The following is a 22285-nucleotide window of genomic DNA, read 5'->3' on the forward strand; positions in this document are numbered from 1 at the left end:
GTTTAACAAATACAAGCACTGCTATTTAGAATTTTAAATAGACAACCATAGGTGATGTGACAACAGATAATACGACCAAAGGTTGCTGTGCATTACAATGCATAGACTAAGGTGAAAACTCATTAAATCGTACATCTGGGACCCACAGCTTCTAACAGAACTAAAGCATAGGTTTGTGCAATTACGCCCATTATTTGTAAACATAATTCTGTGGAACAATAGATAGGGCGTTGGCCTTCCTGTGAATGATTCAGTGGTAATTTGAAGGTTGTGGGTTTAAGATCCACCAGATTGGGATTGATCAGTCATAGGGCAAATGGCCTCCCTCTGTGCCATATATTCTACAATAAACACTTAACTGAATAAAAACACAATTTTGAACAAAAATAACTTACAAAGAAATAAGTTTTCATGTCTTTTTCAATGTAGCAAAAAAAAACTAGATACTAACAGAATTATTTCTGTCTTTAATCGTTGCATATGTGCACTCAGGTTTCAGGCTATTTTTGTTGTGTGCTTGGAGTAGATTTTAACTTTGGCCAGACTTCGGGCTGGTGGTGAGAGGCACAATTGCGCCTCCCGCCCAAATTCCCTGTGGAAAGTCCCGAGACATATTGAGGAAAGGGCTGCATCCCCATGACCTGCGAGCGTTGTTTGAGCACTCACAGCCAGCTCGCCAGTCGAGGGAGCAAGAATTCTGACTCCTCCTAGCCCCATAAAATTCCTAAAAATTCCCAAAAACTTACTTTTCCTGAGTGGCCTGCAGCGGTCCCTTTAAGGACCACAGTTAGGTCACTCAATGCCGGGTACCAATGGGCACGGTGTACGGTCTGCCAAATGGTACCTCAAAATTGCATCGGGATCCTCTAACCAGCATAGGAGCCCAATTTCCATATTACAGATAGGCTCCCATGTGAAACAGGCAGGCCCCTAGGCTGCTATGTTGAGGCCCAGAAGAAAATGGCGGGATCCATATCAGGAGCGGGAAAGGAAGGGTAACTTATTCATTGCTATTTTCAGTCTGTTTCCACTAGGGGGAGGCCATGAAATTCAGCCCCTAGTCAAGCAATTTAATGTAATTCACTCCATTAAGTTTAAGGAATAATGCTTAACTATAAATTGAGGCCCATTATACGAACATACGAATTAAGAGGCCATTTGGCCTACTCTGCCATTTGATAAGATCATGGTTGATGTGATTGTGACCTCAACCCTTCTTTCCCATCTACATACTATAACCTTTGACTCCCTTGTTAATCAGGAATCTATCTAACTCAGCCTTAAAAATATTCAATGACCCTGCCTCCACCGTTCTCTGGGGAAGGGAGTTCTACAGACTCACGACCCTCTGAGAGAAAAAAATTCTCCTTATCTCCGTTTTAAATGGGAGACCCCCCTATTTTTAAAATGTGGCCCCTAGTTCTAGTCTCTCCCACAAGGGGAAACATCCTCTCAGCATCTACCCCTTCAAGTCCCCTCAGAAACTTAGATGTTTCAATAAGATCGCCTCTCATTTTTCTAAACTCCAATGTGTACAGGCCCAATTTGTCCAACCTTCCCCCATAAGATAACCCACTCATCTCAGGAATCAGTCGAGTGAACCTTCTCTGAACTGCCTCTAAGGAGACCAAAACTGCACACAGTATTCTAGATGTGGTCTCACCAATGCCCTGTACAACAGTAGCAAAATACCTCTACTTTTATATTCCATTCCCCTTGCAATAAATGACAACTTTCCATTTGCCTTCCTAATCACTTGCTGTATCTGCATACTAACTTTTTGTGATTCATGTACGAGGACACTCAGATCCCTCTGTACCTCAGAGTTCTGCAATCTCTCTCCATTTAAATAATATACTGCTTTTCTATTCCTCCTGCCAAATTGGACAAGTTCACATTTTCCCACATTATACTCCATCTGCCAAATTTTTGCCCAATCACTTAACCTATCTATATCCCTTTGCAGACTCCTTGGGCTCAATTTTACCGTCGGGTTTCCTGTGGGTTTCCAGCGGGGGGGCCCCGAAAATCCCGATATCCAGTCACGTGACGGGAACCCGCCACGATCCCGCCCACTTCCGGGTTCCCCGATGACGTGCGGGGGTGCGTGCACAGCCCCCGCTGGTGGGAATCCCGCAGGCAATTAAAGCCAGCGGGATGCCACTTGAGGTTATTTATTTCGCTTGTTCAGGTCATTAACTGACCTGATTAAGGGACTGTGTGTGATTTTGGGGAAACATGGGACTGTTTCACACACTGGGGGAAACAGTCCTAGTTGAACTGGACGTGTTGCAGCCGTCAGCCTGTGGCAGCTGCAAAGGTCCATTTGACAGGTGGGGGGGGGGGAGACCCTCACCCATTGCAGGAAGCCGCTCTGTCACTTGGGACAAAGTGTGGCCTCCACCACCCTCCTCCTGACAGTCAAAGTCACCAACCTGCACACTTACCCCGGGGTCCGGAGACATGTACCTACCTTGTGGACCCCCTCAGATGTACATATTGCGGATGGGGGCCGCCGTAGCTGCAGTCATGACCTCCTCGGAGGTCGAACAGCATCACCAGCCTCGCCATCCACGCCGTCCACCTCTGACACGTGGAGCTCCACAACAGAGTGCTGTGACACATCCACCTGTACAGCAGGAGGGAGGGCTACCGCAGAGAGAGACGTGTCGCAGAGGGCACTACCCTCGCCACAGGGTCCACAGACCGAGGCGCAGCTCCCCGGACCTCTCCGAGCAGCAGTGCACACGGAGGCGCAGATTCACTCGACATGTAGTCGTGGAGATCTGCAGGCTCTTTCATGCCGAGCTGCTCCCGGCTGGCCCCAGCACCATCTGCTTACCTGTCGCTGCCAAAGTCACCACTGCCCTCCACAACTTCTCCTCCGCATCCTTCCAGGGTGCAGCCGGGTACACCGCCGATGTCTCTCAGTCGTCTGCGCGGAAGAGCTCTGCAAATACACCTGCACCTACTCTGCAGTGACACAATGGGTGGCATCAGTGGTGGGTCCTCATAGTGATACCCAGGAGCGGGCATTATTGGACACAACAGACAGGATTCGCGGAGACATGGCAGTGGTGGTGCCAATATAATGTGTGATGTTTGTTGCTCTGAAATTCAATATACGTAACACCCATGGCAAACCCTCAGACACCCTTGTGCATCCCCTTCATGCTCACTACACGTTTGCCGTACGCTGCCTACTGCACATATGTGATGCATGCCCTGTGGCTGCAGCACAGATAGTGGCAGGTTGGGTGAGGCTGACCGTGAAAGAGATGCATGAGAGGGTGAGTATGAGATAGAGCCATGAGATTGTATGGGGATTGGGTTGAGTAGTAGTGGCGGGATGAGTACTGGCGAGGTGAGTAGGTGCAGGTAAGATGAGGATGGGGTTTGAGTGGGTATGAGGGGTGATGTGACAGAGTAGTGTTGGCGGTGCCGAAGGAGATGTGGGGTGGGGGCAGTGTTGTGGCAGACGGAGTGTAGGGGAAAGACTACGTGTTCTCACTGTGGCTGACCTACTGAGGTCATTGGAGCGCCTCCTGCACTGTATGCAGGTGGGCGATATGTTGGTGGTGCAGGTGACCCCCTCTGCCACCTCGAGCCAGGCCTTCTTGGTGGCAGAGGCAGGCCGCTTCCTCCAGCCCGCCGGGTGGAAGATCTCTGTCCTCCCCCTCCTCCTCACCCCATCTGATGATACCTGGGGTGAGGCATCATTAAACTGGGAGCAGCCTTCCCCCTGGGCTGCTCCATGCTGTAATTTGTTCCATTGGTTGCAGCATCTGTCAGTGGAGGACTGCCCCTTTAACTAGAGAGCCTCCAGCTGACAGATCGTACTGCGCATGCACAGCCCGCCCGACGCGCAGACCAGCAGCGCGGACCCCGGAGGAGCAGGTAAGTGATTCCAATTAGTGCATTGCCTGCTACGATCGCGCGGGCAACCCACTAATTTCACCGGGCGCGGAGGCCACGCACCCGAAACCCAACCCGCCGGAAACCCGCTGGCCTGCTAAAATCAGGCCCCTTATGTCCTCTTGCATAGAAACATAGAAAATAGGAGAAGGAGTAGGCCATTCGGCCCTTCATGCCTGCTCTGCCATTCGATATGATCATGGCTGATCCTCTATCTCAATAACATATTCCCGCTCTCTCCCCATACCCCTTGATGCCTTTTGTGTCTAGAAATCTATCTAGCTCCTTCTTAAATATATTCAGTGACTTGGCCTCCACTGCCTTCTGTGGTAGAGAATTCCACAGGTTCACCACCCTCTGAGTGAAGAAATTTCTCCTCATCTCAGTCCTAAATGTCCTACCCCTCGTTCTGGAACCCCCAGCCACTTACTTCACAACTTACTTTCCTACCTACTTTTGTGTCATCAGCAAATTTAGCAACCATACATTCGATCCCTTCATCCAAGTCATTGATATAGATTGTAAATAGTTGAGGCCCCAGCACTGATCCCTGTGGCACTCCACTCGTTACATCATGCCAACCTGAAAATGACCATTTTTGCCTTCTCTCTGTTTCCTGTTAGCTAACCAATCCTTTATCCATGCTAATATGTTACCCCTTACACCATGAGCTCTTACTTTGTGTCGTAGCCTTTGATGTGGCATCTTGTTAAAAGCCTTCTGGAAATCCATGTACACCACATCCACAGGATCCCCTTTATCCTCATTGCTTGTTACTTCCTCAAAGAATTCTAATAAATTAGTCAAACATGATTTCCCTTTCACAAAGCTGTGTTGACTCTGCCTAATTGCAGTGATTTTCTAAGTGCCCTGCTATAACCTCCTTAATAATAGATTCTAGCATTTTCCCTATGACAGATGTTAAGCTCACTGGTCTGTAGTTTCCTGCTTTCTGTCTCCCCCCCTTTCTTGAATAGAGGAGTTACATTTGCTATTTGCCAATCTGATGAGACCCTTCCAGAATCTAGGGAATTTTGGAAAATTAATACCAATGTACCTACTTTCTCTGCAGCCACTTCTTTTAAGACCCTAGGATGAAGTCCGTCAAGACCTGGGGACTTGTCAGCTTTTAGTTCTAATATTTTTTCAGAACCTTTTCCCTGGTGATTGTAAATGTATTTCGTGAAATGTATGTTCCTCCATCCCTTTCACGTCTTGATTCATAATTATTTCTGGCATGTTATTTGTATCCTCTACAGTGAAGACGGACACAAAATATTTGTTCAATTCATCCGCCATTTCCTTTTTTTTATTTCTTCATGGGATGTGGGCGTCGCTGGCAAGCATTAATTGCCCATCCCTAATTGCCCTTGAGAAGGTGGTGGTGAGCCGCTTTCTTGAACCGCTGCAGTCCGTGAGGTGAAGGTTCTCCCACAGTGCTGTTAGGAAGGGAGTTCCAGGATTTTGACCCAGCGACGATGAAAGAACGGCGATATATTTCCACGTCGGGATGGTGTGTGACTTGGAGGGGAACGTGCAAGTGGTGTTGTTCCTATGTGCCTGCTGCCCTTGTCCTTCTAGGTGGTAGACATTGCAGGTTGGGAGGTGCTGTCGAAGAAGCCTTGGTGAGCTGCTGCAGTGCATCCTGTAGATGGTACACACTGCAGCCACGGTGCGCCGGTGGTGAAGGGAGTGAATATTTAGGGTGGTGGATGGGGTGCCAATCAAGCGGGCTGCTTTGTCCTGGATGGTGTCGAGCTTCTTGAGTGTTGTTGGAGCTGCACTCATCCAGGCAAGTGGAGAGTATTCCATCACACTCCTGACTTGTGCCTTGCAGATGGTGGATTGGCTTTGGGGAGTCACTCACCGCAGAATACCCAGCCTCTGACCTGCTTTTGTAGCCACAGTATTTATGTGGCTGGTCTAGTTAAGTTTCTGGTCAATGGTGACCCCCAGGATGTTGATGGTGGGGGATTCGGCGATGGTAATGCCGTTGAATATCAAGGGGAGATGGTTAGACTCTCTCTTGTTGGAGATGGTCATTGCCTGGCACTTGTCTGGCGTGTATGTTACTTGCCATTTATCAGCCCAAGCCTGGATGTTGTCCAGGTCTTGCTGCATGCGGGCACGGTCTGCTTCGTTATCTGAGGGGTTGCGAATGGAACTGAACACTGTGCAATCATCAGCAAACATCCCCATTTCTGACCTTATGATGGTGGGGAGGTCATTGATGAAGCAGCTGAAGATGGTTGGGCCTAGCACACTGCCCTGAGGAACTCCTGAAGCAATGTCCTGGGGCTGAAATGATTGGCCTCCAATAACCACTACCATCTTCCTTTATGCTAGGTATGACTCCAGCCACTGAAGAGTTTTCCCCCTGATTCCCATTGACTTCAACTTTACTAGGGCATCTTGGTGCTACACACGGTCAAATGCTGCCTTGTTGTCAAGGGCAGTCACTCTCACCTCACCTCTAGAATTCAGCTCTTTTGTCCATGTTTGGACCAAGGCTGTAATGAGGTTTGGAGCCGAGTGGTCCTGGCGGAACCCAAACTGAGCATTGGTGAGCAGGTTATTGGTGAGTAAGTGCCACTTGTTAGCACTGTCGACGACATCATCCATCACTTTGTTGATAATTGAAAGTAGACTGATGGGGCGGTAATTGGCCGGATTGGATTTGTCCTGCTTTTTGTGGACAGGACATACCTGGGCAATTTTCCACATTGTCGGATAGATGCCAGCATTGTAGCTGTACTGGAACAGCTGTACTAGAGGCGTGGCTAGTTTTGGAGCACAAGTCTTCAGCAATACAGCCAGGATGTTGTCGGGGCCCATAGCCTTTGTTGTATCCGGTGCACTCAGCTGTTTCTTGATTTCACGTGGAGTGAATCGAATTGGCTGAAGACTGGCTTCTGTGATGGTGGGGATATCGGGAGGAGGCCGAGATGAATCATCTACTCAGCACTTCTGGCTGAAGATGGTTGCAAATGCTTCAGCCTTATCTTTTGCACTCACGTGCTGGATTTTGCAATCATTGAAGATGGGGATGTTTGCAGAGCCTCCTCCTCCAGTTAGTTGTTTAATTGTCCATTATAGATTCCGCAGACTCACTCTCTAGAGGACCAACACTCACTTTACTTACCGTTTTCCTTTTTAAATACCTGTAGAAACTCTTACTATCTGTTTTTATATTTCTAGCTAGCTTTCTCTCCTACTCTAATTTCTCCCTCCTTATTATTCTTTTAGTCATTCTTTGCTGTTTTTTATATTCTGTCCAATCTTCGGACCTGCCACTAATCTTCACGGAATTGTATGCTTTTTTCTTTCAATTTGATACTATCTTTAACTTCCTTAGTTAGCCACAGACGGTACGTCCTTCCCCTAGAGTCTTTCTTTCTCACTGGAATGTATCTTTGCTGAGTGTTATGAAATATCTCATTAAATGTCTGCCACTGCATCTCTACTGACCTATCCCTTAACCTAATTTCCCAGTTCACTTTAGCCAGCTCTGTGGATATGTAGAAGGATTTCTTCAGGTCAGCCATAAGGTGTAAACCAGATCTCACAACAAATGTTAAGGACATGCCAAACACTTCTGACTATCTGGAATAAGCACTGATAACAATAAAGTGCACCAGTCTGTCTTTTTCTGAAAATCAACACTACAGTTTGCTTGCCCATTTCTAAGGGTGGAGCAGAGTAACAACAGAAGCGTTTCAGTTTGACTGACACAATAGCAGATGTTTACAAAGGCTCCAATATCATCTCAGCCCCAGTTCTTTTTACCTCTTATGTTTCCACATGAGTAGGTTACTTAAGCAGTTTTTATACGTCTTCACATTTGTTTCCTACAAAAAGGACCAGGATTCTTGCACACATTGATGTGCATGCATTGTACAATTCTGAGCTGGCAAAGTCTCATTCTGCTGCAGCTGAAGGTCCTGGTAACCATTGTCAGTACCTTCCTCCGGTCTCCCAGTGTTAAGGGGTGTCTCAGGTCTTGATCCCTAGAGTTGTGTGGGCTCTGATGTGAAGGACGACAGTGCCTCGTACAGAGAAGAAAACCTTCTGCAATGGTTGTTTCAACATTACTATCTGCAATCCATCAATGCGTGTATCTGTTTAAATTGTTGCCCAGCACCCTTCCTACTTTGCACTAGTGGCTCTGCACTGACTGTCGGCCTAATTAGTTTCTACAGAATCTTCGAATCAGTCACATATTAATACATATTTTTACATTTGGAAAACTGTCAAACTGTTAATTGATATTGATGTCCACTTAATAGCACAAACTATTCTTTCTGGCCCATAGTAAATCTCGACACCGGACAGCCTAAGTTTCTGCTTCCCTAAATCAATATGAGTAAAGGGGTAAAACTGATGCACCTTTGTTCATTCCTAGTGGTAATGGATGATGGTGCCTATATTTCTCTGGACTTGATGAACAGTAACCTCCATGTTCTAGTTTCCTTCTATTCCCACTTTAGAATCCCTCAGCATTTTATTGTTTGTTTTATAGTTTATGTAGTTCTGATTGCCTCTGTGTTATCCTCACTAGATAAACCTGGTAAAAATGAAGAAATAAAACAAAACCTACAAAGAGATTAGTAAATCTTATTCAATATTTGTTTTGCAGGAGGTAAAGTGTTCGAGCACAATAGATTAAATGGATCAGTATTTTTCTAAAGGTGTGTGAATATCAAATGTCTCTTTTCCAAGTAACAGACCGTTCCCTGATTTTAGGCCTTAGATGCAGCCAACATTTTAGCCACTAAGAAACACAGCAATGATGCCCCACCTTCCGTCTTAATTAAATGTACTCTAACCTTTGTATTTTTAATTATCGAGTTAATTTCCAAAAGGTAGGTTTGATTTCCTCATGTCAAATTCAGGGCAGGTTTGGTTAGTTCTGATGACCCCTCCTTTTGCATTTGAAGAGAAATTAAAATTCTTTGGAAACTTGCCAGTAGCATTAGAAAATAACCCTTTCCTGCCTAGAATGTTTAGATACTTCTGGTACAGACAAAAAAAAGGCATCCAGGGCCCGGGCCTGATACAGGTGTTAGGCCCTTTGCATATGCAAATAAGAGGCCTAATGCCTGTTTGAGGCCCATGCTGTAATACTGGTTTGCCGAAAGACAGACAGTGCCAGCACCAGCTGCATTCAGGAAAACCAGGTCTACATACCAGCCTAACAGGTGGTCCTTAAAGGGACCTCTGCACATCGCCACCAAAAAGGTAAGTTTGTTAAAAATACCTACCTGAATGTGGAGCCGGGAGGAGCAGGATTGTTCTGTCTGGCTGCACATTCAAACCACACAGGCCGCTCCCAGCCACTGCTCGTGCCCCTCCTCCCCTCAATCTCTGCCGCCACCCTCTCCGATCCTGGCTGCTGCTATTCTCCCCTCCCCCAATCCCACCACCACTACCTCCCCAATCTAGCTGTTAATTCATTCCTTTCTTTTCCCTCTCCTCCCCCCTTTTTCCCTCTATTTTTCCAACATGAATCCCTTAGCCTTCAATCTGAAAGCCCACTCTTTCACCAAATATGATGGACTTCCTGGCCCAGAAATTCGGGCATGCTCATACTGGGCATGCGGGGGCGCAGGGTACATTTCCTGTGCCAGAATGGTGAGGCCCAAGGCTCACCAGATATTGGGCCATAGGCCCCATTAAAATAGAGCTGGCGCAGTGCAGCAGAAGCCTGGGTCAAGGATCGGGATATTAGTCAGGGATCGGGGCCTGGGTCCGAGATCGGGCTCGGTGTCGGAGATTGTGGGGGGTCGTAGGGGTGGAGGGATCGCATAGGTTGGTGTTGGGGATTGTGAAGGCTGGAACTGGGGATCGGGTGGGTAACAGAGGGGGGATTAACGCCAGGGAGAGGGCCAGGAGCGACGGCCATGGGGGGTCAGGTCGGGAGCAGCAGTGATGGGGGAGGGGCAGTGGTGGCAAATGGGAGAAGAGGGCGGCGATCAGTTCCTTTAATGTAGAGTCGGGAGGAGCACTCCTGTTCCTCCCAGCTGCACATTCAGGTAAGATACTTACCTTCTCTGTTGGCAGCCGATCCCGAAATGTGCACATGCTTTCTGCCCACTATATTGGGGCCTTAGTAGTCCGAGTAGCGCCCGAAAAACGAGCGCTGCGCGGACCAATTTTGTGCCCTCTGACAGCTAACAATTAAAAAACAGAAAAATGTAAAGCCTTAATGTTGTTGCCTTCAGATCTGCTTGTGGTGACCTCAAGTCCAATCTATCTCCAATTCTCAACAGCACACCTACTGTTTGTGGTGTCTCATCAAGTCTTTCTTACATACAGCTTTACCAGAAGAGACATAAATAACTTTTTCTATTAGAAAACCATCCCATCACTAACCATTACAATTACTAGCCACTTGTAATGGAAAATAAGATTGAATGTCTGATCAGACCTATTCTGAGGAACATAATCAAATGGTTTACCAACTTAAAGGAGGATTCCAATCAGAACAATTGGAATCGGGCAGGGTTATCGTCGGCCCTTGAGTGAGTGAGTAGAGGAAGAAAGAATAGGAAAAAAGAAGGTATCAATATTTGTATCAATATTTTCAAACACGATGGGCCCGATTTTACCAGGGGTGCGGGTATTCGGCGGGTAGGCCAGCGGGCGCGGTGAAATTAGTGGGTTGCCCGCGCGATCGTAGCAGGCAACACACTAATTGGATCCACTTACCTGCTCCTCCGGGTTCCCCGATGCTGGTCTGCGCGTCGGGCGGGCTGCGCATGCGCAGTAAGATCTGTCAGCTGGAGGCGCTCTATTTAAAGGGGCAGTCCTCCACTGACAGATGCTGCCACAAACAGCAAAAATTACATCATGGAGCAGCCCAGGGGGAAGGCTGCTCCCAGTTTAATGATGCCTCACCCCAGGTATCATTAGATGGGGTGAGGAGGAGGGGGAGGACAGAGATCTTCCCCCCGGCGGGCGGGAGGAAGCGGCCCACCTCTGCCACCAAGAAGGCCTGGCTCGAGGTGGCAGAGGGGGTCACCTGCGCCACCAACATATCGCCCACCTGCATACAGTGCAGGCGGCGCTCCAATGACCTCAGTAGGTCAGCAACAGTGAGAACACGTAGTCTTTCCCCTACACTCCGCCTGCCACAACACTGCCCCCACCCCACATCTCCTTCTGCACTGCCAACACTACTCTGTCACATGAGCCCTCATACCCACTCAAACCTCATCCTCAACTTACCTGCACCTACTCACCTCGCGAGTACTCACCCCGCCACTACCACGCAACCCAATCCTCATACAATCTCATGGCTCTATCCCATACTCACCCTCTCGTGCATCTCTCTCACGGCCAGCCTCACTCAACCTGCCACCACCTGTGCTGCAGCCACAGGGCATGCATCACATATGTGCAGTAGGCAGCGTAAGGCAAACGTGTCGTGAGCATGAAGGGGATGCACAAGGGTGTTTGAGGGATTATCATGGTTCTTACTTCTATTGAATTAAAGAACAACTCACATCACACATTATATTGGCACCACTACTGCCATGTCTTCGCGAATCCTGTCCGGTTTGTGCAATAATGCCCGCTCCTGGGTATCACTATGAGGACCCACCACTGATGCCACCCAGTGTGTCACTGCAGAGTGGGTGTAGGTGTATTTGCAGGGTTCTTCTGCGCAGACGACTGAGAGACATCGGGGATGTCCCCGGTTGCAGCCTGGAAGGCTGTGGAGCAGAAGTTCGGGAGGGCAGTGGTGACTTTGACAGCGACAGGTAGGAAGATGGTGCACGGGCCAGCCAGGAGCAGCTCGGCATGAAAGAGGCTGCAGATGTCCACGGCTACATGTCGAGTGACTCTGAGCCTCCGTGTGCACTGCTGCTCAGAGAGGTACAGGAGGCTGAGCCTCGGTCTGTGGAACGTGGGGTGAGGGTAGTGCCCTCTGCGACGCATCTCTTTCTGCGGTAGCCCTCCCTCCTGCTGTACAGGTGGATGTGTCACAGCACTCTGTTGTGGAGCTCCACTTGTCAGAGGTTGACGGCGTGGATGGCGAGGCTGGTGAGGCTGGTGAGGCCGTTCGCCCTCCGAGGAGGTCATGACTGCAGCTACGGCGGCCCCCATCCGCAAGATGTACATCTGAGGGGGTCCGCAATGTAGGTACATGTCTCCGGACCCCGGGGTAAGTGTGCAGGTTGGTGACTTCGACCATCAGGAGGAGGGTGGTGGAGGCCAAACTTTGTCCCAAGTGACAGAGCGGCCTCCTGCAATGGCTGAGGGTCTCCCCCCACCCCACCTGTCAAATGGACCTTTGCAGCTGCCACAGGCTGACGGCTGCAACACGTCCATTTCAACTGGGACTGTTTCCCCCAGTGTGCGAAACAGTCCCATGTTTATCCAAAATCACACACAGTCCCTTAATCAGGTCAGTTAATGACCTGAACAACCAAAGTAAATACACTCAAGTGGCATCCCGCTGGCTTTAATTGCCTGCGGGATTCCCACCAGCGGGGGCTGCGCACGCACCCCCGCACGTCAGCGCGGAACCCGGACGTGGGCGGGATCAAGGCGCGATCCGGTCCCACTCCGGGATTTCGGGATTTTCGGGGCCCCCCCGCCGAGAACGCACCCGGTAGCGGGTGCTAACATCGGGCCCGATATTTCTTTAATCAATTGGAGTATGTATTTGCATATATTCCTGCACAATTGATAACTCTTTAGCATATGGTTACTCAGAACAGAAGTTAATTTCTAGCTTATATTGCTGTTATTTAAAGAGAGGTGATTTTCTGCTGCGCAGCCACAAAATCATGGTATATCATGAGGGTGGAACTTGGAGTCTTAAACCAATTTGAAGAGACAACTCTGCAAATTTTGGGGCCAGAAGCCATAGAGAGAATATGGAGAGTGAAGCTGGAGACCTCCCCCAAGTGCAGGGCCAATACCTTCTTTTTTCCTATTCTTTCTTCCTCTACTCACTCACTCAAGGGCCGACGATAACCCTGCCCGCTCAGTGCCCACCAACATCTCATGCTATCCCGCAGGTTCCAATTTTACCCTGCTCTTCTGAGCCAGAAGGAAGGACACACCTGCCCAAATTCGGAAGAGTCCATCTTTAAATATGCAGATTAGGCTCCAATGGCTTAACCCTGCACCCCTCATACCACCCTCCCACCAACCCCCCCCCCCCACCCCACCCCGCTGTGTAAAAAAGTTTTTCCTCATGTCACCTTTAGTTCTTTTGCCAATCACCTGAAATCTATGTCCTCTGGTTCATAGAATCATAGAATCATAGAAAATTTACGGCACACAAGGAGGCCATTCGGCCCATTGTGTCCACGCCGGCTGAGAAACGAGCCACCCAGCCTAATCCCACTTTCCCGCATTTGGTCCATAGCCCTGCAGATTACGGCTCTTCAGGTGCACATCCAGGTATTTTATAAATGAGTTGAGGGTTTCTGCCTCTACCACCCTCTCAGACAGTGAGTTCCAGACCCCCACCACCCTCTGGGTGAAAAAACTTTTCCTCAATTCCGCTCTAATCCTTCCACCAGTCACTTTAAATCTATGCCCCCTGGTTATTGACCCCTCCGCTAAGGGAAATAGGTCCTTCCTATCCACTCTATCTAGGCCCCTCATAATTTTGTACACCTCAATCAAATCACCCCTCAGCCTCCTCTGTTCCAAGGAAAATAACCCCAGCCTGGTCCTGGATGGGATTGTTTTCCTGGATGGTGTCGAGCTTCTTGAGTGTTGTTGGAGCTGCACACATCCAGGCAAGTGGAGAGTATTCCATCACACTCCTGACTTGTGCCTTGTAGATGGCGGAGAGGCTTTGGGGAGTCAGGAGGTGAGTCACTCGCTGCATAATACTCAGCCTGTGACCTGCTCTTGTAGCCACAGTATTTATATGGCTGATCCAGTTAAGTTTCTGGTCAATGGTGACCCCCAGGATATTGATGGTGGGGGATTCGGCGATGGTAATGCTGTTCAATGTCAAGTTGAGGTGGTTAAACTCTTTCTTTTTGGAGATGGTCATTGCCTGGCACTTGTCTGGCATGAATGTTACTTGCCACTTATGAGCCCAAGCCTGGATGTTGTCCAGGTCTTGCTGCATGCAGGCATGGACTGCATCATTATCTGAAGGGTTGCGAATGGAACTGAACACTGTGCAATCATCAGTGAACATCCCCATTTCTGATCTTATGATGGAGGGAAGGTCATTAATGAAATAGCTGAAGATGGTTGGGCCTAGGACACTGCCCTGAGGAACTCCTGCAGCAATGTGAGCTCCAAGTCCAGGTCAGGAACTCACTATGAATATTTAATTAGGTCAACCTTGGAAGCTTGTGTAAGGTAGGCCTTTGCGCAAAATTATGCTGGAATGCACGTTGTTATATATTTTGGGCACAATCCAAAAGGAAGAAAATCCTATTAACTTTTGAAACTCCGATGATGGAAACCTTTTGTTCTGCATGATTCTACAGCCCTTAGGTAAAACCTAGTATATCCTGCAATAATCCTGCATCAAGGAAAAGTCATTTGAAGAAATTGCAAGTCACTAGCTATATAATTAAAAATGTTGCATAGTGTCATAGTAGTAGTATCATAGTGGTAGTATCATAGTGTGAAACAGCACAATAGGAGGCCATTCAGCCCATCGTGCCTGTGCCGGCTCTTTGGTGAAGCTATCCAATTAATCCCACTGCCCTGCTCTTTCCTCATAGCCCTGTAAATTTTCTCCCTTCAAGTATTTATCCAATTGCCTTTTGAAAGTTATTATTGAATCTGCTTTCACCACCTTTTCAGGCAGTGCATTCCAGATCATAATAACTTGCTGCGTAAAAAAATGTTTCCTCATGTCGCTTCTGGTTCTTTTGCCAATCACCTTAAATCTGTGTCCTCTGGTTACTGACCCTTCTGCCACTGGAAACAGTTTCTCTTTATTTACTCTGTCAAAATCGTTCATGATTTTGAACAACTCTACCAAATCTCCTCTTAGCCTTCTCTGCTCTAAGCAGAACAACCCCAGCTTCTCCAGTCTCTCAACACAACTGAAGACCCTCATCCCTGGTACCATTCTAGTAAATCTCTTCTGCACCCTCTCTAAGGCCTTGACATCCTTCCTAAAGTGTGGTGCCCAGAATTGAACACAATGCTCCAGCTGAGGTCTAACCAGTGTTTTATATAGGTTTAGCATAACTTCCTTGCTTTTGTACTCAATGCCTCTATTAATAAAGCCCAAGATCCCATATGCTTTTTTAACAGCTTTCTCAACTTGTCCTGCCACCTTCAAAAAGTCCTTGGGGAGCCAGTGGCTATGGCACTATGAAAATAATGACCAGTAAGAAGTCCAAAGTCTTAAAGCAAGCAAAGACTGATCTTCTTACCAGTTCTGAGAAGAGTCAGCCGATTCTGGATATTCTGTAAATGTTCCTCTTGGAAAGAGAATGGAGGTAATTTTAACCTTTTGCGATAGTGTAAAAAGAGCCATACCAGATCAACCATCAATGGAAAGGAAAATCTGAAGAGGTGTATAACGGGCAGCCTATCTGATATTGCCTGCTTTACACTATCACCAAAATGTTAAAATTAGCCAATATTTCTGGAGTACTCTGAAACATTATTCAATCAACTCCATGTCCTGGCAAGATTCCTCAGGTTTACCAGGAACTTCCTTGATGTTTAGATTGTGCTGCTTATTGTAATCATTGTTGTTTGACTCCTTTATGACAGTCGGTGGGTATGATTTTTTCTTTTCTTTCTGATTTTTATTTTTCTTGTGCTCATCGAGGTTAGGGATGTTAGTGCTGGGGAATGGAACTCTTCCCATTCCAGGCACCCAGTGTCTGCAGACTTCATTCCCACATCAGGTACAATACAGCGGGGTGCAGAGTAAAGCTCCCCCCACTCTGCCCAACAATGTGCTTCAACCCCACCATCAGAGGAGCACCCCCTACTGCATCAAACAAAACAGAAAACAGAGAGTAAGGGTTAAAGGTAGTTACTTAGACTGGCAATAGGTGGGAGGTGGTGTTTCGCAAAGATCGATGCTGGGACCACTGTTGTTCACCATTTACATAAACGGTTTGGACTTGGGAATCGGAAGTATAATTTCAAAATTTGTGGACGACACCAAATTGGGGGACTGCGAAAAAATAAAACTTGTAGAATGGGCGTGTAATTGGTAAATGAATTTCAATGTAGATATGCGTGAAGTATTACATTTTGGTAGGACGAATAAGGGGGCCACATACTGCTTGGATGATAAGTCTAAATGGGGTAAAGGAACAGGGGGACCTGGGGGTACAGATACACAAATCACTAAAAGTAGGCTATAACAAAAGCAAACCAAGCACTGGGGTTCATTTTTAGAGGGATAGAATTGAAAAGCAGAGAAGTTATGTTAAAATTGTGTAGACCACACTTGGACTACTGTGAATAGTTCTGGTTTCCATGTTATAAAAAGGATATAGAGGCACTGGAGAAGGTGCAAAAAAGATTTACTAGGATGATACCAGAACTGAGAGGTTATACCGAGCAGGAAAGATTGAACAGGCTAGGGCTCTTTTCTCTAGAAAGGGATGATGAGAATCCAAAGAGCTTCTACAAGTACATAAAGGGCAAAAGGGAGAGAGTAGGGCCTCTTAAGGATCAACAAGTTCATATATGTGCGGACCAACAAGAGATGGGTGAGATCCTGAATGAATATTTCACATCGGTATTTACGGTTGAGAAAGGCATGGATGTTAGGGAACTTGGGGAAATAAATAGTGATGTCTTGAGGAGTGTACATATTACAGAGAGGGAGGTGCTGGAAGTCTTAACGCGCATCAAGGTAGATAAATCTCCGGGACCTGATGAAATGTATCCCAGGACGTTATCGGAGGTTAGGGAGGAAATTGCGGGTCCCCTAGCAGAGATATTTGAATCATCGACAGCGACAGGTGAGGTGTCTGAAGATTGGAGGGTAGCAAATGTTGTGCCTTTGTTTAAGAAGGGCAGCAGGGAAAAGCCTGGGAACTACAGACCGGTGAGCCTGACATCTGTAGTGGGTAAGTTGTTAGAGGGTATTCTGAGTATCAGGATCTACAGGCATTTGGAGAGGCAGGGACTGAGTAGGAACAGTCAGCATGGTTTTGTGAGAGGAAAAGCATGTCTCACGAATTTGATTGAGTTTTTTGAAGGGGTAACCAAGAAGATAGATGAGGGCTGTGCAGTAGACGTGGTCTACATGGACTTTAGCAAAGCCTTTGACAAGGTACCACATGGTAGGTTGTTACATAAGGTTAAATCTCACGGGATCCAAGGTGAGGTAGCCAATTGGATACAAAATTGGCTTGACGACAGAAGACAGAGGGTGGTTGTAGAGGGTTGTTTTTCAAACTGGAGGCCTGTGACCAGCGGTGTGCCTCAGGGATCGGTGCTGGGACCGCTGTTATTTGTTATTTATATTAATGATTTGGATGAGAATTTAGGAGGAATGGTTAGTAAGTTTGCAGATGACACCAAGATTGGTGGCATTGTGGACAGTGAAGAAGGTTATCTAGGATTGCAACGGGATCTTGATAAATTGGGCCAGTGGGCCGATGAATGGCAGATGGAGTTTAATTTAGATAAATGTGAGGTGATGCATTTTGGTAGATAGAATCCGACCAGGACCTACTCCGTTAATGGTAGGGCGTTGGGGAGAGTTATAGAACAAAGAGATCTGGGAGTACAGATTCATAGCTCCTTGAAAGTGGAGTCACAGGTGGATAGGGTGGTGAAGAAGGCATTCGACATGCTTGGTTTCATTGGTCAGAACATTGAATACAGGAGTTGGGATGTCTTGTTGAAGTTGTACAAGACATTAGTAAGGCCACACTTGGACTACTGTGTACAGTTCTGGTCACCCTATTATAGAAAGGATATTATTAAACTAGAAAGAGTGCAGAAAAGATTTACTAGGATGCTACCGGGACTTGATGGTTTGACTTATAGGGAGAGGTTAGATAGACTGGGACTTTTTTCCCTGGAGAGTAGGAGGTTAAGGGGTGATCTTATAGAAGTCTATAAAATAATGAGGGACATAGATAAGGTAGATAGTCAAAATCTTTTCCCAAAGGTAGGGGAGTCTATAACGAGGGGACATAGATTTAAGGTGAGAGGGGAGAGATACAAAAGGGTCCAGAGGGGCAATTTTTTCACTCAATGGGTGGTGAGTGTCTGGAACGAGCTGCCACAGGCAGTAGTAGAGGCGGGTACAATTTTGTCTTTGAAAAAGCATTTGGACAGTTACATGGGTAAGATGGGTATAGAGGGATATGGGCCAAGTGCAGGCAATTGGGACTAGCTTAGTAGTATAAACTGGGCGACATGGACATGTTGGGCCGAAGGGCCTGTTTCCATGTTGTAAACTTCTATGATTCTATGATTCTATGTGATAGAGGTCTTTAGGATTATGAAAGGGATTGATATGGTGGGCATAGAGAAGATGTTTCCACTTGCAGGGGAGACCAGAACTAGGGGCCATAAAAATAAGATAGTCGCTAATAAATCCAATAGGGAATTCAGGAGAAACTTCTTTACCCAGAGAGTGGTTAGAATGTGGAACTCGCTACCACAAGCAGTAGTTGAGGTGACTAGCATAGATGCATTTAAAGGGAAGCTGGATAAACAAATGAGGGAGAAAATAATAGAAGGATATTCTGATAGGGTTAGATGAAGTAGGGTGGGAGGAGGCTTGTGTGGAGCATAAACACCGGCCCAGACCTGTTGGGCCGAATGGCCTGTTTCTGTGCTGTACATTCTATGTAATCTATGTAATTCTATGCACCAGTCTGGCATATTTTTCATTTCCCACACCAACCGTCCTTATACCGGTCTGAGTGATATTGACAATTAGTGCCAAATTAGAGGCCGTTTTGTGCTGCAGTAGGCTCATGCCACTGGGAATGGATGGAAGCTGCCAAGATTCATTTCACATAGGACCCTTATAGCCAGAGAAGACTTTCATCCCACCAGTCTGGGATGGATTCAAATCACAGCAACTTCTCCAGAATAAAGAATTGGATTTGAATGGGGGCAGCTTAATTAACTTGAGGGTGTGCACAGTTGTAGCTGTCAATGAATCTACTATCTAAGTCAAATATTGTCCTGGTAAAACCTAGGACTTGCTTACTTGCACTTGGTAGACCATCTGCTGCATTGGATTGGATTTTTCAGGTCTGGGAAACCGATATAAACCCAAAAGCATATACTATGGGCATAGGCAAGGACAGTATTAGTTGTACCTATGCAAATTGGCCCCTTCCTCCAACTCGCACATTGATGCTCTCTGCCAAGGAGACAAGAAGTAAATATATTTGCGACACTGTTAGATATTGCTCAAGATTGATTCGGGCTTCACACTTACTTTACCTTACTGAATCTCTTACGACCAAAGTAGAGTCACCTTAAGGATCAAATGCCTCCAGTACTCAGAGACAATCAGTGTGTAAGGTGGTCAGAGCAACACCTACTCATAACTTTAATTTCTGCATCATCACCATAGTTGGCAGGTATAGAGACCAGACCGCAGTTGCTTTTTGATCAGTTCCAACAATCTATATAGGGACCTGGATCCTGAGGCATGGGTGGATCCTTTCTGACATTCCTTCCATAATCATGTTTTCCTCGGGCAATTGAGTTGATTTATATTCAACTTTTCCTGGAATTTGATGTACAGTTTGCAGAGAGATAGCATGACAGAGATTACTGACATCAGCGAGAAACACATTCCAAACACTTAATGTGAAAACCCAGACTATGTGTGTGGAATGCAGTGAATCGTGAAGAAGAGCACAGATTCACCCTCACACAGAACCGGAATACCACTGAAATGTATCCAACTGTACAGGTAGATGACTGATGTCAAGCGATGGGGAGCAGAGCTGTCCATACTCATCTGGGCTGCCGCAAGAATAAAAAGTGCCAAAGTGACAAGTCGTTTTTCGACAACAAAAATCAAGAGCAACCCGTTTCTCTTGTTTGGTTTCAGCACAGCTCGCTGGCATTTAAAATAAAATAATACTGCACGGACACAGGTATCTTATATTGAATTCCACTATCCTTAAGGTAAGCAAAGGCCCAGATGCATTTCCCGACACAGTAACACCACAATCGAGTTTAAAATTGAACTATTTTCCACACCTCTCCCCTTGCTATCATGTTACAGGGTGCCTGTAATGCGATAGCAGGAGTAAAGGTGTGGAAAAGGTCTTGGTTTCTGTGTTCTGGGACGCCTGACCTGTTCATTGTGTTGAAAAAAAACAAACTCCTCCTTTTTTTAGTCTGGTACACGTTTAAAAAGTGAACTTAAAAAGATTTATTACTAGTTTAACCCAGTGACTGACGTGAGAAGTTCATCAATTGCTACGAAGACAGGGGAGGGGGTATATTACTCCGTGGTATATTAATTATATGAGTTATATTAATTCTGAACTATATCAATTTATTCCTATTAATTACGAGTTCTATTAATTACAAACTATAATTATTATTTCTGTTGAATTTTATTAATTGATATAATTATGACTGTTATGAGTTATATTAATTATAAGTTACATTAATTATGAGTTATATTAATCATGTTTGCATTATTCAATGGGCCAAGAACAAAATACATAAAAATTCTCCAAAATGCTATTGAAGCATCAGTTTCTGTTATAGTGAGAATAGTGTTTCATCCCCTTATAGCTGTTTAATGGATCAATTTAATTCAATCGTTTTAGCTCTGTGACCTTAGAAGTCACTTTAGTGTTGTGCTGAAACTAGTCACTGTCTGAAATCACTGTGCAATTGACTCGAATGATGTACACTTCAGACCTTAAAGCAATTTTTCCCCCACCCTCCAGTGAAATTAATCAATTTGGAGGCAATGTCAGTCAACGAGGCTCCGTTAAATTCCACGTTCCCTGCTCTTGTCAGTGACCAGTTGACGGGACATTTCCCCGATGGGACAAACAGCACGGCCCCGCGAATGAATGAAGGCGATGCCATCTACTACATCTTGCTGGTGTTCGGCTTCGCCGGGGCGGTGGTGGTCTTCAAGATGTTGGACAACTACAGCACGCAGAAGACGGTCAACAAACTTCCGTTCGACTTCTTCGAAAGGGAAAAGGGAAAGAAGAAAAACTTCTTCAACTTGGTAAAGGAGGCCCCGGGTTTGATCGTGGAAAACCGCGCCGTAATGGGACTCGACTCGACTCCGAGCACAGAAAACGTGGCCGGGCAGAGCTGTTCAAAAGCTGTAGACAATAATGTGTGAGGTTCGAAGCCCTTGACTGTCAGAGTAGTGATGAACTCTTATCAACCAGTGATTAGTGCTTTCAGATAGTGATTAATACCATAAAAAACAATTGGCATTTTTAGAATGCAAAGGGGAAGGTGGACTCTCAGATTTTGGGAGGGACAAGCAAGACATTGCACGCCTTTTTGTTTGCAATTAATGGTTGTAAAATTGTGTGCTGTGCCCGCCCGAATTTGTTATGAGCTCCCGGTGGAAGACGCTCCCCGCCCGCAACGTAAAAATCGGGAACCGACCCCAGTGGAACACGCGGCTGAGACGTGGAGATGATCCACCGGGAGAAGGAGATTGGCTTGTAAGGCCAATCGGATTCCAGGGTTAGGCGATCTAGGGGAGCTAAGCTAGGAGTACTGGGCCCATCCGAGGTGAAGCAGAACACTTGTCTTTTTTTTTGTCTTCCTTTTTATAGTGGATTTCAGGAAGAGCAGGATGCAGAGAGAAAAGTTGGATTTTAATTGAAATACATTTGGTGATGCTGATGTGTATATATTGGGCTGAATATCAGCTTGTGTTCTTGAATGTTTTTGTTTGCAATTTTGTGATTCAATCTAGAAAATAAATACAACTTTGATTCATAAAAATAGTATTGATTAATACTATCAAAGTCATTAATACTGATAATTATTACTATCAAATAGACATTAATACTATAAATCATTAATATTATCGGTGATTATGAACGTGCATTTAAGAGGATGGTATGAAGGGGGTACTCAATAGAAATTGATGAGATGGGGACTGTTTAAATAACTGATGGCAAGGTTCATAACAACAATTTATGCTCCTTTGTGGATCACACAATGCTGCAATTTGTTTGCAATGGTTTTACACATCGCCCTGCCCCTCCCACTATGATACCTGCTGGCAATTCACTTGCTTTCTCTAGAGCTGCTTATTGCCTTTTTCATGCCTTGTGTCCCTCCTGCACAAATCTTTAGATGCATCGGGGTTCATTTCTAGAGGGACCAAATTAAAAAGCAGAGAAGTTATGTCAAACTTTTGTATAGAACCTTGGTTAGACCACACTTGGAGTACAGTGAACTGTTCAAGGCTCCA

This window comes from Heptranchias perlo, chromosome 11 (assembly GCF_035084215.1).
Source record: "Heptranchias perlo isolate sHepPer1 chromosome 11, sHepPer1.hap1, whole genome shotgun sequence".
Classification (NCBI taxonomy): domain Eukaryota; kingdom Metazoa; phylum Chordata; class Chondrichthyes; order Hexanchiformes; family Hexanchidae; genus Heptranchias; species Heptranchias perlo.